This window comes from Taudactylus pleione, unplaced genomic scaffold (assembly GCF_031769625.1).
Source record: "Taudactylus pleione unplaced genomic scaffold, aTauple2 ptg001226l, whole genome shotgun sequence".
Classification (NCBI taxonomy): Eukaryota; Metazoa; Chordata; class Amphibia; order Anura; family Myobatrachidae; genus Taudactylus; species Taudactylus pleione.
The window spans coordinates 69,543-77,585 of record NW_028285626.1 but is presented as its reverse complement, the minus strand read 5'-3'; the positions used below and the strand labels follow the sequence as shown (position 1 = coordinate 77,585).

The 8,043-nt window shown below is 42.8% G+C and overlaps 1 long non-coding RNA gene across 1 annotated transcript; it reads left to right on the top strand.

Moving 5' to 3' along the window:
• The first annotated feature begins 2,979 nt into the window (after nucleotides 1-2,979).
• LOC148450997 (uncharacterized) lies at nucleotides 2,980-7,813 on the top strand. Its single transcript, XR_015875184.1, has 4 exons — nucleotides 2,980-3,094; nucleotides 4,675-4,803; nucleotides 5,176-5,297; nucleotides 6,552-7,813. It is a non-coding gene; the product is annotated as an uncharacterized LOC148450997 (long non-coding RNA).
• The last annotated feature ends 230 nt before the right edge of the window (nucleotides 7,814-8,043 follow it).

Below are 8,043 nucleotides of genomic sequence, written 5' to 3'. Positions count from 1 at the left end.
CCAGATACAAATGCAAGCTAAGAGTGTACGGGTCCAGAACAAGAGACGCAGAGGCTCTCCTGGTAGACGCTCTGTCGGTTCGGTGGACCTTCCAGTTTGCGTACCTGTTTCTTCCTTTCTCCCTTCTTCCTCGGGTATTGAAGAAGTTCAAGCAAGAGGGAGGCATGATCCTGCTGGTGGCTCCAGTGTGGTCGGACGTCACTGGTACTCAGATCTTCAGAGTCTCTCCATAGACGCTCTGTTGCTGTTTCCTCAACGTCCGGACCTGTTGTCTCAGGGTCCTTGTGTTTACACGGATTTGAGTCGTCTGTCTTTGACGGCGTGGGTCTTGAGACATCCATGCTTCGGAAACCTGCTTCTGCCAGGATTTACCACAGGGTATGGCATACCTTCTTTGAATGGTGTCGCCCCAGGGGGTACGATTCCCAGGTATTTCGGATATCCAGGGTTCTGGCTTTTCTCCAGGCAGGATTAGATAAGGGTCTTCGTCTAGCCTCATTGAAAGTACATGTTTCCGCACTGTCTGTGTGGTTTCAGTGGAGGATTGCTCCACTCTCGGATGTTCGCACCTTTTATGCAGGGTGCTCTTCGCATACAGCCTCCCTTTGTGCCTACTGTGGCTCCTTGGGAATTGACCTCCATTTGAACTACTGGGCTCAGTGGATCTCAAATGGCTCACAGCTAAGACTGTGTTTCTCCTGGCTATTGCTTCCGCCAGGAGGGTGTCAGATTTGGGGGCTCTTTCTGGTTTTTCACAGCAGCAGGGCAGTGCTTCGGACTTGCCTTGGGTTCCTGCCTAAGGTGGTCTATAGTTTCCACATTAATGGGGAAATTGTAGTGCCGGCCTTTAACTCACAAGACCTTGTGGTACGAGCTCTACGGTTTTACCATACCAGTTCCCTTAGGAAGTCGGACACTTTGTTCGTCCTCTATGGTTTCCATAAGAAGGGTTGGCCGGCCAACAAGCAAGCGTTGGCCAGGTGGATTCGCATGGCGATTTCTGAGGCTTACAGTCATGAGGGCATTCCTGTTCCGCCCTCTGTTACTGCTCATTCTATGAGGTCTGTGGGTCCATCATGGGCAGCTCCTTTCTGCACAGGAGCGCCCCCACCGTTGAGGATACTGCTTTGGGAACTCCCAAGGTATCCCTGTGGATACCCTATGGAGCCTGCTGCAGAAAATAAGAGAGATGGTAAGAACTTACCTTTGTTATCACTATTTCTGCAAGGTCCATAGGGTTCCACAAGGAGCCCACCCTGTCGCCCTGTGCTTCATATGGGTCTGGTTCTGGTCACCGATTTTCCGTCTCCCTGTTGTGAGAATGTGATTCTTGTGTATTCCAGACTTCCTTCTCTCTTTTTCTCTCCTCCTATGGCCTTGGCTTATTACTGAATTGAGGTGCCTTGGCCTGGGGGAGGGGGACCCAGTGCATACTGGGAGCACAAAGTTAACTGTGTGGTGCCCGATGGCCAAGCCATGACTATAACCCAAGGTATCCCTGTGGAACCCTATGGACCTTGCAGAAATAGAGATATCAAAGGTAAGTTCTTACCATATCTCTTATTTTATATTATTTATATATATAATAATCTCACAAGTTTCACACTATGGGGCCGATGAGGGGTTGAATGTAAGTTGGATGCAGTTATACGCTACTGTGCGCACAGGAAACTAATGTGGTTGATCACCTGTTTGCAGAGCTGTACGCATTTATTTATTTACATTTAGAATATATAATGCTACGCTTTACAAAGAACAATTCAGTCCTTCACTGCCCCAATGGTTCTTACAATCTATGGTCCGTATCCCATGAACATACATACACACTAGGGTCCTTTTTTATCAGAAGTCAGTAAATCTACGCTATGTTTTTTGGAGTCTGGGAGGAAACTGGGAGAGCCGAAGGCCTTGGTCAGGAACTGAACTCCTGATCTTGGAACTGTGAGTCTGCAATGCTAACCACTATACCAACTGTGCTGTCCCATCTGTTCAGCCCACTGTCCCTATGCATTTGCTCGCTTTCATAGACACCATTGTTATGAATGCACCAGTCTGATAACAGCCATATCGCTGTGTACACACTACTCTGCATAGCACGCAATTCTGTTGATAGGCCTGCGAAGCGGTCATGCGACTGAGTTGCATAGGACTCAGCTATGGAGCATACACAGCACAAAAACACTCAGAAGCCAATTGCAAAACAAAGTTACGTTCAAATCTGCATCGGCCCTTACATTGGGTTTCCTGTTCTTTGGAGAACTGGACACAAACTGCCTCATCTTTTTTGCATTTACTTTATAAGCATAGATACTGTTTTACATACCATGCCTACCTATAAGATTAGTGCTTTGAGTGGACATCAGGGACATGAATATCCACAGGATTTTTTTTTTATGCAAAACTCGGCCTTTCTGCTATCAGTGCTGCTACGCCAATCATGTGCACAAAATTCTACTAGGGTCGACCAACAACGGCTCTGTTATCCATGGCTAATGGTTTCAAACCATCAGTAAGAAACCATCAATGATTGAGCCATCAATGGTTTAACTCTGCGCATGCGCTGAACACAGCCGGCATTAGCCATTTGGATTTTGCCATTGATGTTCACCATTGGTGGCCTCCGATTGACGGTAAAACTAGTTATGATCGACATCAGACCATCGATGGTTGCCAATCATCAATGGTCGATGGCCAACCCTAAATTCTGCTTCTAGTATTCCTGATTCAATACAGATGGAGGTTAAAAATATGACTGAATGTGCTAATAGAAGTGTATGAAATATATTCACAGTGCACATGATATAGTTTCAGAACATCACGTGCTAGACTCAACCCACCTACATTCTCCCAAAAAGGCAAAAACAAGTGGCCAGAATATGGTGGTTATTCTGTGTGTGTATTTATGTCTGTTTCATTATATCCCTAGGAATGTTATCAGACAGAGCTAGGATACTTTGATGCAAAGTCATTCATTGAAGATCTTGAAAATGATCAAAAAAAGAAACATGGCAAGTTTGGAACAATTCATCGCTTTCCAAAAACTCCAACGGACAGGATATTCTACAGCTCGCTTGCCCACTGTCCCCGGCCACTTGTCAGTATTCAGGATTTGATTATCCAGTACAAACCATTTGCAGGATGTCTGCTTCAAAATCTAGCCTGTATTACCATGGAAACTTGGATGGGTGTGAATGTATACAAATGCACCCTTTATGCAAATGTACACAACTATGGATGGGCCATATAATATGTTTCCATTACTTAATTGCATATTAAGACTTAGCATGATAAAATAGTATTTTGACTCCTGGCTGTAACAAGTGTTTTGTGCACTAACATTCCTGTAAGCTCAGAATTTGGGTTTAGTTGGCTGAATCCCATGGATCTAAATGAATCCCAAATGTTTGAGTTGCTGTTAAGGTCCATCCAAGTCTCCAACAGAATCCTGAATTTGATACATTCCTTAATACAAAATGTATGTACTGTACATATAGAACACAGCTTTCCAGAGCTGGTTATTTAAAAGGACTGCACATACAGTATGTTAAAGATGGAAGGAACTGAGGGGCTAAATAAGGCATTGGAACTGCTGTGCTGGTGTCTATTGGGCAGCATGAATCGTGCAGAAATGATATATTGGGGAAGCTTATACTTGGCCATCCCACTCTTGCGTCTCATATATAATTATAGTAGCCCACTGATGCTGGCTGGTGATCACGTACTTTCATGCAAGTGCTACACCACATATGCTACATAAAGGTAAATGAAGACACTAGGGGATATATTTAATAAAGTGAGAATTTTTAGAGGTGGATATGTTGCCCATAGCAACCAATCAGATTCTACTTAACATTTAACTAGAATCTAATAGTTAGAATCCGATTGGTTGCTATGGGCAACATCTCCACTTCTAAAAACTCACTTGAGTAAATGTACCCATTGAGCCCTATTATGAGTATGTTCCAATGCCGATATTCTCGCATTGGTCAATGTTTTTTCAACTTTGCATGCGTTTAAATTTCAGCTTGAGCGTCCCACAGTATGTGGGTACAAAGTCGCAGGACCCAATGATACCTTTGCATGGAATCAGAAATGTATTGGGCATTCCTGAACGGTAACTGGGAGGTGGCTCTTCTGACACAGGAAGATGCATCTTATGGGTGTGTTATGGGAGTTTTGCGGGTGTGTCGCAGGAGGGGTTTTGGAATCAGATGCTTAATTGCGTGCATTGGAGGCCACACTCTGACGGAGAATCTGCACCTAGCAGTGACGCACCAAGCAGTAATGTAGCACCTACAGATGCACAAAGTGGCTGTCTCAGTCCTTGCACATTCCTGCGCACGGCTGTACACCAAGTGCTTATTGTAGAATTAGCATAAAGTCACAGGTGAGACTGTGACAGAAGAGCGCAAACACGTACGCCACTTTGTCTGGCTCAGAATCAGTCCCTAGAGGGAGCAATAAAGTGCACATGGTTAGTGGGGTGATCTGTGACAGTCCTCCTAGTGACTAGCTTCCAGTATCAATACTAATGACACCTAGGCAATAACATCTGCAATGTTTATGTACGCGCAGCAAGAGTTCTTACAGGAAGTGTCTGTGCGGCCTGTTATGCCTGTGTTATACTAATATACTGTGTGTCACTGCATCTTGATCTATTGTTTTTCATGATAGCATTCCCCAGGTCCTGGTTCCTATGATGTAAAATCAGTGTTCGCTTCTGTGAGGCAGTCCTCGGTTCCCTTCCTGACCTCTGCTAAGTGATTTGACAGAAAGTCATGCAGAGTCCTCTTTGGAAGTAATGTAAGTTTATTGTGCATAGAATATAGATGTTCTTTTTATTTCTGCATTACTGGTGCTGACTCGGCCTAAGTTAGCTCTTCCTAAGATTTTGGGTTGCTCTGCACAAACTTACACAGTAACTCCCTGAGATCTATGGGTATTTCGCACTCACATTTACAGCAAGCTTTTTATTTTTTTGCTTTATAGTATAAAAATAGTTTCAAATACTTTTAGCATTTTCCTTCTGTTCGCCACGTTTATGAATATGGACCCTGAATTAGTACTGTCTTCAAATTGAAAGCTTATGTCTTAGACAGAGTATTAGAACCTCCGGATTATCCAGTCCCCTTGTTTCTCACATTCAGTTAATCTACTGTACTTGTCACATTGCAGAACCCAGTCGGCGTTGGTCGATACGATATCAACAAACCCACAAGTGGCAAAACTTACCGATCCGCATTTCTCTCAAAAACCGCACGCTCTTTCTCTGATCGGGAAAAAGAAAAAGCTTTCAAGTGAGTTACAATTTGGTTCTTTTGCATTCAATGGTTAACATACCCTAGTACAGTGGTTCCCAAACTTTGTTTGGTACATGGTCCCCTTAGGTCCTCAGCATTTTTTTCACAGCATCCCTAGGCCAGGGGGGAGCTATTTACTAAGATCAAGTGCATTCCAATCAGCTCCTAACTGCTGTGTTTGAAAAATGACAGCTAGGAGCTGGTTGATTGGTACTTTAGCTTTGTCCACTTTATCTCCATCTAAAGCTTAGTAAATAGACTCCTCCATTAGCTTCGAGGTTCTGTTGGAACCTTGTGCACTAATACAATGTGGGTCCTATGACGGGAATTCCTAACACGTTTTTTCTTGCACCCCATAGAGGTGCAAGCAAGAGTAAGCTAGACTTTTCATCAGTAATAACCTGCTGTGTGCACAGTTGGAACTTCATACTTAAATGAATCTCCCCCCAAAAAAACATAGGGGGAATAGCTGGGATGAGGGACAATGGGAGATATACCCACAAAGGATTGACAGAGAAACAGGTACATATTACATTTTGGAGATAGAGAGGGACAGATAGGGACACAGAGAGGGAGCAGAGATGCACACAGAGGATGTGACAAACTTGGGTGGGTGGACCAAAGTCAGGGCTGGACTGGTGAAGAAGAGACAACAATGAATTCTCCCATCAGGACAGGAATCTGTGCAGAGCGCTCATTCAGCCTTGTTGTATTGGCAGCAAATATTTGGTGCTCATTAACCTCTTCTCACTTTGCTGCACAGAGAAGGAGGGAGGAGAAATGAGAAGACAGATGGGGCTGTACAGCACAGCCACACACAAGTAGTGCAGCCTGTGTAATTGGCTGCACTCTGACGTTCTAAGGCTAACAGGTAGCACATGGCCCAGCCTACAAATATGGTGGCCCAAGTAATTTATTTGCACCCCAGGTACCACAGAACCCAGTTTGGGAACCACATCCTTAGTATAATATATACTAACATGTGATTAGCAACCAGTGGGCTCACTGAGGCTAAAGAGCTCTAGATGCTGCCTTTAATTTATTCAAACTGTACTAGAAAAACTGATTGGTTGCTGAGTTACAGCAACTTTTGTGTTCTGTTATCTGTGCATCAGTCTCAGAAATGTCCCCCTCAGTAGTGTATTGTTTATACATCCTCTTAACATGTAAGTTGTGCCCTACAAGAAGATGGACTTGAATTCTCATTCTGACGGCCATTATATTTTCTAATTCCACTGTTTGTTGTTCTAGGGAACGGATCCAGAGATCACACAGTACTTTGCCTGTTCAGCCATTAGTAGCACCGGCTAATGGTCCTCTACTACAATCTACTACTACATGAGAGAGAGGATGAGGCTTACCGGACATCATTTTGGCTGAGAACTTGAAATGATGGATAATCTAATGTTTTATGTGTTAAGAGGAACTGTGGGAATTAATCATTAACATCTTAATGCAAAAATCTGTCTATTGCTATTAATTGCACACGTTACTCATTTTCATCAGGATAATTGGTATATATAGTGGTCTGTTTCTTATATGTTCCAGGAGATATTCAATAGTTATTACCTCTTGTTATTTTATGAAGCACTCCCAGGTTTTCCAACAGCTCAATTCATAACACTGTCCTTCAGTGTAATTGAGGGATTCAGCATGGATGGGTAAATGAATTAGAGTCCTATGAGGGAGTAGTCACTGCTGTTATCTTTCAATAATAATTGTTGGCAATGATATCCCCCTCCGATTAAATAACTTCACCATTGACACTATAACAGATTTATATTCAACTCATAGGGTGCTACCGCTAATAACTACAACATGATCATGTTCAATGAAATGAGAAAGGAAGTTATACTATGGTGGTGTACATAAGTAACCCACTAATTATATACTGCAATACAAATTTTAATGATATATTAAATAATAATATATTAAAAGCCCAACAAACAAGAAAAAGAGGTAAACAAAGGAAAGCCATAGTAAGTTTTTCAGCGAATAGAACTCACAGTATTATGCTTTAACACACTAGAAGGATCCAATTTTAAAACCACACTTTATATACATGAGTGCCTCCAACTTGAAGTATAAATGAATGACAGCACAGTAGAAGCAGATCTCACTACTTGTACTTATGTGGATGACAAAGGAAACGAATCTGAGGAATCTCCTAGTGGTGCAGGACATAACCCTGCTCTCTGGTAGGAAGATGTGCACTACTATGGTTGGAGAGAACAAAGATTTTATGCAGGGCTATATTTTATTGTTGTAAATGTGAGTGTTTTTTATGTGAAAAATGTATCTGTAAAAGGCAGAATACCAGATCTGTTGTTTCCCTTCATTTTCCACCACAATCGCAACCAGAACCAGAACCAAACCCACCACTTATTAAATGTACCCCATGGTCTATAGAGGAGATAGTTCTCCTACACAAACTACAGGGTCAATGCAGAGTTGAACGCAACTCTACCGCAGATGCTCCCTCTTTACGTGCATGGAAAAGGATGCGTATGTTCGCCTGGAAGCAGAGCTGTACGCATCTGTGCTCTGCCCTGCCCACTATCCATATGCGTAGCTTATTACTTATCAACATCAGCTCACACGTGCACCAGCCTATACTTGGGGTAAAAGAATTGTCTGAATTAGCTGTATTTACGCTTCCATCCAACTTTGTATAGCCTGCAATTATGCACTGTAAGGAAATGCAAATATTCATACCACATAAATTGATATACAATTAATTAAA